Below are 8,749 nucleotides of genomic sequence, written 5' to 3'. Positions count from 1 at the left end.
TCTTGTTTGTTATAACTATCTCTATTCTTTTTCCTCTCTCAAGTCTACTACATTTTTTAAATAGACTGTGTCTCATTTAGAGGTCTTTTATCTGAATCCGTCCTATTGTATATCTGAAATCCTTTTCCAACCAGGAGCATTTTTTTAAAAAAATTGTAAGCTATATGATTGCTGCAGCCCTGGCTCCAACTCTCCCAGCCTTACAATATGGCTGCAACGCATTATTGCTAGTTCTGTGAACCATGTTCACTGCCCCAGCTCCAGGGGTGCAGAAGTTCTGTGTTGCTACCCTTAAGTAACTTGTCACATGCTGCTCACAAACCCCATTTAAGTGTTCCATAACAGTAACTCCCAATGAGTCAGAGTCATTTGTGCCACAAGCATAAAGCAGGAATATGTGTCTTAAAGAAGCTGCAAAATTTTTGCTGTTAGTGCTGAGTCAGGATGTCTTTTTTTTTAAAAGAAGTCACACATCTGCTTGCTGCCAGGGAAGAGAACCTATTTGAAAATATGCAGCTACCAAGAAGCTCTAATTAGCTGCTGCTTTTGTGGGTCTACAAATGTTTGTTTTTCAGAAAACTTTCATAGGCTTTATGTGGATGTACATTGCTGAGCGTTTGGTGTCATTATGTAAGTGGAGACTGTAAATTTGTTTCCTGGCCGCCCAGACCAAAATAATCACACAAAAACAGTATTAATTACAATACTGTCCAATGGCTTAGGCATATTCCTAGCTACTTCTTACATCTTAAATTAACCTGTTTCTTGTAATCTATGGATCACTATGAAACTGGGGGCCACTGGTAAGGTCCCAGTGTCTGTCTTCTTTAGCATCTACTAGATGTCTTCCTGACTGTGCCTTCTTTCCTCATCTATCTCCACTTGGATTTCCTGCTTTGCTATATTCATAGTTCAAAGTCCCTTCTTTATTAGCCAATGGTAATAAAACCTATTCACGGTATACAGAGGGGAATCCCACATCAAAAGATTTTCTGGCATTTAAATTGATAATCATGTGATTTCTATTGTTGAGTTGATCTGTGTAATACCTTACATTTACTGGTGGCTATATGTGGAATGATTCCATCATCTTTGGAATGATTGTGATGCTGTTTCATTTTCAATGAACATCAGTTTATTGTAATGAACTCACAAATAAAATCATTAAAAAGAAAATTTGAAATGGCCTATCATAGCCACGGTTACCCAGGTCTAAATTCTGTACATTTCACTTGAGAAAGAGACAGTATAGCATGCTGAGAACATGCAGCATTGCTTAGGGACTCACATTGTCACTAGCATATATATTATGGCACATGCACAAGAAATAATGAAGAAAATGAGTAGAAACAGAAATAATTAACTTTATAGACTCTTTAATAACTCAGGGATCCTTTCACCAGGTCCTCACTTAATACATTCATTCTAGGTCTCCTTCTTTCCTTAATGCTACACTGAAGTTACACCCATTTACTTACATATCTGTAGACATTATTGGATAGGATCTGAATATGATGGAAAGAATGCGATTTTTTTATTTTCATTCTGAGATGTGTAAGCTGGTTTAATACTAAACCTAATAAATCTATCAATTTTCCTACATAGTTTGTGATGCCCTCTTTCTCTTTTGTCAAACAATATGCCACTTTGCTCTTAAACACAAATTTGATTATCAATTTATTTGTTTATAGACATCTAAGTGTACCTATTTCCTTGTATAGAACAACAAGAAAAGTGGATATAAAAATGTCTTTGGGTATGATGTGGAGTTTTCAGAGTATATGCATATGAGTGGAATGCCTGGGTCAAATAGTAGTTCTATTTTCATTTTTACTGAGAAATCACAAAAGTGATTCTACAGTGGCTGTATTAAATTCTTTCAAAGTCATTTGTTGACACCAGTATTATGCTGATGTCAAACCAGATGAAGATAGAACAACAGCAAAGGAAGTGTGCAAGTCAATATTCCTGATGATGCTAAAATTCTCAATAAAATAATAGCAAACATAATTCAAGATTACATCAAAACCATCTGTTAATTTGAATGGATCTTCATGAGGTAAAAGATATTAATTATATTTTTATTGGACAGGTTATAACAGTGGTGTTTGGAACTTGAGGCCCTTCCACAAGCTCATGGCCACGCACTATCTCAGTTTTCATGTAGTTAGAACATACTACTCAGAGCTGTACGTGAAATTACTAAGCAGCCAAGATCTTCTGACAAAATGAAAGCTACAAGAAGAACATTTTTATTGACAGCTTTTTGTTGACTCTGTTGCACGTCAAGAGGTCCAAGCTTTCACAGCTTCAAGTTGGAGAGTACAATGGGACTCACTCACACAATAAGATTGGATCATGTAGGCTGCTGATTCAACCAGCAGACAAAACACACATATCTTAAGAAGGTGCAAATCTTAAGAAGGTGCGATCTACTTTACCTTCTTAAGATTTGCACCTTCTTAAGGTGGACTCAGGGGAGGTTCTGCAGGAACCATGAATATGTTGAACCCTCCATTTGTGTCTATACAGAATGAGAACCATGGATCCACTAGACCAGACCATAAACATGGAAAAGAAGACTTCAGGGCACACGACCAATGCTGCATAGAGTAAACAACCAATTTCATTCAAACCTACAGTGCAGCAGTATCCAAAATCCCATTTTCTTGTCACATTGTTGACTTTCCTGTTGGCAAGGGTGTATGCAAAATGAATGGAATTAACCAATATGTACAGTATCCAGAGGAGAAAACTGTGGCAGCCAATGCTCTTTTTAACTTTGATTCTATGATCCTTCCAACAGGAATTCCTGGGACTAATGGTCAAGGCCTGAAAGACACTCAAGAGGCAGATGGTGCCAATGGAAACACTCCTAGAAAACCCTTGAAGGTACAATAGGAGCTTGCATTCAACATCATTCAAAAAATATTTGAATCCCCAAAGTGCTATTGTTTTGGGCACTCCTGCAAAGAGAGTGATCAAGGCATTGGCTGCCATTAGGTGCATGAGAATCCAATCTGTGTGCTTTAATGTGCATTTTCTGTAGTAAAAGAGCAAAGAGGAGAAAATTAGAGAGGAATTTCCAAGAATTCCAGTTGTAGTTTGTGATAAAAAAAATAATTCTGATTGCCAGGTTCCAGAATCCCATTCTGTGATTTGTATAAGTTTCCTTTGGAATATGTACCTGTTATTCTTCTGGTCAAATAAATACTGACAAATATTTATAGTCTAAAGTAGAGGAAGAAATCTTTATTACATGGAGTACAGAGGGGCTGAAACTAAGTATCTTTAAGCTCATTTATCCAAGGTCAGCCATGACCACTTAAAAAGACCCAATTCAGTAATATTTTACAGGTGTAGTTACTTTCTATGTATGTTACTGTGAACATGCACAATACATCAGAATGTACATAATGATGAATGGACAGCTATCAAGTTTCATAGAAAATAAATCATTCAGAGAAATGTGATATTGTTCCATGAGAAACCATGAAAATTGGAAACCCATATAAACAAATATGATATAGGACTTTAAGGATATATTGATATTTTCTAGTAATGTAAAAGAAACAACTTCAATAAAGTTGAAAAATAAATATGCCAATGTTGTATGTATATGTCATCTAAAAGTATATGTGCAATGAGAAATTTATACTACTTCTCATACTACGGCTATGGTATTGTGACATGGCAAAGAGTTCTTCACCTTAACTCCAGTGGGGCCACCTTTTGTTTAACCTAAATGAACTTGCCCTTTTCTAATACCTCCAGGAAAATTCCCTAGAAACAGTCCCAACCCTTTTCTACAAACTGAAGACTGAAATGTCCCATATCAATGAATGTTTTAGTTTCTTTTAAATTACTTGGTTGCTTTATTCTCTGCCCACCCCTGCCAATTGCCAACCAGTATATGCATGTTTTGCTATTTTTTTCCTTGAAAAGATCCCTGAAGAATGTATTCCAGGCTGCCTGTGAGAAGAGCTTCTCTCCACATAAAAGAAAAGTCAACTTAATACAGAGTCTCAGTTTGGACTTTCATTGTGCTGAGTGATCTTTTTGTCTTTATGTTACAACAGTCTTAGATTAAAGATAAATTAATTTCAGCACAAAATCTATTAGAATGATACTTTATGTGACAACTTTCATCATGCTAAAGCACACCCTTATGAATATCATACCACATAGATATACATGTGTGCACATGCATATCAGAGCTGTTAGAAAGAATGGAATGTGCGGCATGATGAAATGTCAAAGGTTTCAAAACAGCATAAATCAAGGGAAAAATGCTACCATAAGTGGCAAGGATAAGGACAATATCTGATAATTGACAGCTACTGGAGAAATGATCCATGTCTCTATTGAAACTCTGTCCGTGATAATAATACACCACTCCATCGGTTTAGAGAGAAAATGATAAAAGAAAAGACAGTTGGTTAGATAGTACATTAGTGCTAAATGTCAGAGTAAAATCTTAACACACCATACTCTATTCCTGATAGAGGTGTCTGAAGTCCTCTTAAGTAGGTGAGATAGCTTTGGTGAAGGAAGCAGAGCTAACTGTGTATCAGCACCAGACTGAAAAATGCTGTCCAAGAGAGGCACCATCACTCCACACAATCATCAGCCATGTAATATCAGTCAACTCACCAATCAAGACCTGAAACAAAATGAATATTAATGTTGGGATATGAAAAAGTTAAAACAACGTAGAGACAAGGGTTGAGACCATAGGATCTAGCAGATACTAGCAGTATCTTATTCTCCTTGCACTGACATTGTATAACACCCTAGGGAGTGGCTACAGCAGAATGTAGAAAGTATTTCATAAAGGGATGTAAGTCAGCCCCCCACCAAATCTCTAGCATATATTCTGTCTCAATGTGCTTTCATTACTTATAGATGTTACACAATGTGTTTATGTAAAATGAATGTTAATTGAGGAAACTAGAATGGGGCCCATGAGGGAGGAAAAAGAATCTCTATAAGAGAGTGTGTGGAAGGAAAGAAAAAACAAATGATATGATAATTGAAGTAAAATGATGTGCATAAAAAGAAAAGCTAGAATAAGAGGATAGTGATGGGTAGGAAGGAATGGGTCAACCAAAACACTAAATATAAAAAAGACTTAAAGAAATCAGCTACATTTAATCTAAATAAACAAAACAAAATAAAAATGAACAAACAAATGAAGGTAAAAAGGAAGAAAATTCAAAACTTGGACTTGCTTATAGATAGACCAAGAAACTTAGATCAAGGTCATGTCCTTGTAACTACCAACACTGCGGACAACTTCTTGTCTCTGCTTAAATAATACAAATAAAACCTACATGCTAATAACTCCAGTCCTAAAAATAACTTCTTTCTTACTTATAATTTATATTGCTCTGAAGAGACACCATGACAGCAGTACCTCTTAAAAAAATTTAATTGATGTTTTCTTGCAGTTTCAGAGATTTAGTTCATTATTTTCATAGCTAGAAACATGATAACAGCAGGCAGAAATGGAGGTGAAGAGGTAGCTGAGAGTGTAACATCTTGATCTTCAGGCTACATGAAGTAAACCGCCTGCCACGTTGCTCATAATGTATGCATTTGAGATAGACCACAAACTTTATACCTGCACAGACCTCCAACTAGTCCACCCCCTACTTCAACAAGACCATACCTCTCATAAATGCTACTCCTTATAGATCAAATATTCAAACACATGACTCTATCCATGCCATAGCTATTCAAACCACCACATCCCACTACCTTGGACCCGTTGTCTTGTAACAATATCACAACGCAAAATGTATTCAGTCAAACTTCCAGTTTCCCCATAGTCTATCACAACAATGTTTTGAATCCCAATGTTCAAATATATCTTAAGAGGCACGAAATCTCTAACTTTATTGACCAATGAAATGAAAATTAAAAATAAAGGTCACAGCTTTGCTTTATGTCTAGAAGCCACTACAGTCCACAAGCCTAGACAACCTAGACAACAAGGACCCTAATAGAGACTTACATGGATCTACATAGGAAGGAGAAAAAGACAAGATCTCCTGAGTAAATTGAAAGCATGGGAGTCATGGGAAAGGGTATAAGAGGAGGGGGAGGAGAAGAATGAGGTGGACAAAAATGTGTAGTTCAATAAATACAATAAAAAATTTAAAAAGTCACAAAATTCACAGTATAAACATTTCTGTTCAAAAGTGGATGAAAGGGGGCCTGCCTTTTTGCCTGTGAGGTCCTGGAACCCTGCAACACAGCCTGCTTCAGGGCTGAGCGTACCTGAGAGCCAGCAGGGAGTGTTCCAGCTGCTAGGTTTTCTTTCTCCCATCCCACCCTGCCCCCAAGCCCACCTTTTCATCTGGGAGGTTCTTGGAACTCTGCAACAGACCCTGCTCCAGTGCTAAGGGGACCGGAGAGATGAGTCAGTGGCCACAGGGCTGGACAGCAGGAAGCACCACTCTCTGGGACCTTCCCAGGGAACAGAATCCAGCCCCACTCAATTCCCTAAGCTTTTCCTGCCATCCAGCAGAGTGTGTTTTTGCTGCTGGTCTCTCTTTACCCCATCCTCACCCTGCCTGGCGCACCACTCTCCAGGACCATACCAGTGGGCCAGAACATGGGGACTCCTCCACAACTCCCTACTTTTCTTGCCAGCCAGTTGGGAGCATCCCTGCTGCTGGGCTTTCCCCCAACATCCCCTGCACCCAAGCCCACCCTTTCGACTGTGAGGTCCTTGGAATCCTGCAACACAGCCTGCTCCAGTGCTAAGGGGACCTAAGAGAGGGCAGACCAAGAAAAACTCCCAAGACTCAATCAGCCACAGCGAAGATTGGACCAAGATACCAAGACTCTGCTGGCCTCAATTGATAGAAGAGATGGGTAGGCACCAATGCAAGAATTCCTCCAACATCCTGAAAAGCAACATGGTAACACCAGAATCCAGCAAACACGAACAGGAAGACTTTAACATCCTATCCCAGAAGAAGCAGAAGAAACTGACGTTAAACATAACCTTATGAAAATGATAGAGACCTTTACACAGGAAGTGAAAAACTCCCTTAAAGAAATGGAAGATAAGACAAACAAAAAGTTAGAAGAAATTAATAAATACCTCAAAGATACCCAAGAAAACAAGCAATCAAACAGGAAAAGAAAGCAGTTCAAGACTTGAAGACCAAAATGGAGGAAATAAAGACAACACAAACAGAAGGGAGGCTGGATATGAAAAATTTGGATAAACGAACAGGAACTACAGAGACAAGTATGGCCAACAAAATACAAAAGATAGAAGAAAGGATCTCAGGCATTGAAGATACTGTAGAGGAACTAGACTTATTAATCAAAGAAAACATTAAATCCAACAAATTTTTAACACAAAACATTCAGAAAATCTGGGACACCATGAAAAGACCAAACCTAAGAATAATAGTCATAGAAGAAGAAGAAGAATTACAGCTCAAAGGGACAGGAAATATATTCAACAAAATTATAGAAAACTTTTCCAACCAAAAGGATATCCCTATGAAGGTACAAGAAGCTTACAGAACACTGAATAGACTGGATCAAAACAAAAATCCACTTGCCATATATTAATCAAAACACAAAACATACAGAATTAAAAAGGAATATTAAGAGCTGCAAAGGAAAAAGTTCAAGTAACATACATAGGTAAACCTATCAGAATTACACCTGACCTCTCAGTGGAAAACATGAAAGCCAGAAGGGCTTGGATATATATGCTGAAGACTGTAAGAAACCATGGATGGAAGCCCAGACTACTATACCCAGCAAAGCTTTCTTTCACCATTGATGGAAAAAAAACCAAGATATTGGATGACAAAAACAGATTTAGAGAATATATACCCACAAACCCAGCCTTACAGAAAGTACTAGAAGGAAAACCTCAACGCAAGGAAGTTAACGACACCCACAATAACACAGAAACCTATAACCCTCTACCAACACAACTCAAAGAAAGGAAACACACAAACACTAAAAAATAACTGGAGTTAACAACCACTGGTCATTAATATCACTTAATATCAATGGACTCAATTTACCTCTAAAAAGACACCAGTTAAGAGAATGGATACAAAAACAGGATACAGCATTCTGCTGCTTGCAAGAAACACACCTCAAATTCAAAGACAGACACTACCTCAGAGTAAAGGGTTGGGAAAAGTTTTTTCCATCAAAAGGACCTAAGAAACAAGCAGGTGTGGCTCTCCTAATATCTAACAAAATTGTTTTCAAACTAAAATCAATCAGAGGAGATAGAGAAGGATATTTAATACTCATAACAGGAACAATTCATTAAGATAAAGTCTCATTCCTGAATATCTATGCCCCTAATATAAAAGCACACACATATGTAAAATAAACATTACTAAAACTGAAATCACACACCAAAGCCCACACACAAAGAGTAGGAGATTTCAACACTCCAGTCTCTTGACAATGCACAGATCAACCAGACAAAAACGTAAAAGATAAATAAGAGAACTAACAGATGTAATGAATGAAATGGACTTAACAGACATCTATAGAACATTCCACCCAAATAGGAAAGAATATACCTTCTTCTCAGCGTCTCATGGAACCTTCTCGAAAATTGATCACATACTCAGTAACAAAGCAAACATCCACAGATACAAAAAAATGGTGTCATTCCTCAACCCCCTAAACTTCCTGGTCATGATACAGGGGCTTCTATCCCCAGCTACTGCCTCTCTCTCCCTATCCCATC

General features: G+C 37.7%; 1 pseudogene; it reads right to left on the bottom strand.

The window, feature by feature from the left end:
* Positions 1-2,445: 2,445 nt before the first annotated feature.
* On the bottom strand, positions 2,446-3,151 carry LOC125395499 (vomeronasal type-1 receptor 4-like; annotated as a pseudogene).
* Positions 3,152-8,749: the final 5,598 nt, after the last annotated feature.

This window comes from Myodes glareolus, chromosome 1 (genome assembly GCF_982192425.1).
Source record: "Myodes glareolus chromosome 1, mMyoGla1.1, whole genome shotgun sequence".
Lineage (NCBI taxonomy): Eukaryota > Metazoa > Chordata > Mammalia > Rodentia > Cricetidae > Myodes > Myodes glareolus.
Note: the sequence above shows the minus strand (reverse complement) of the source record. Positions and strands in the feature narration are given on the sequence as shown.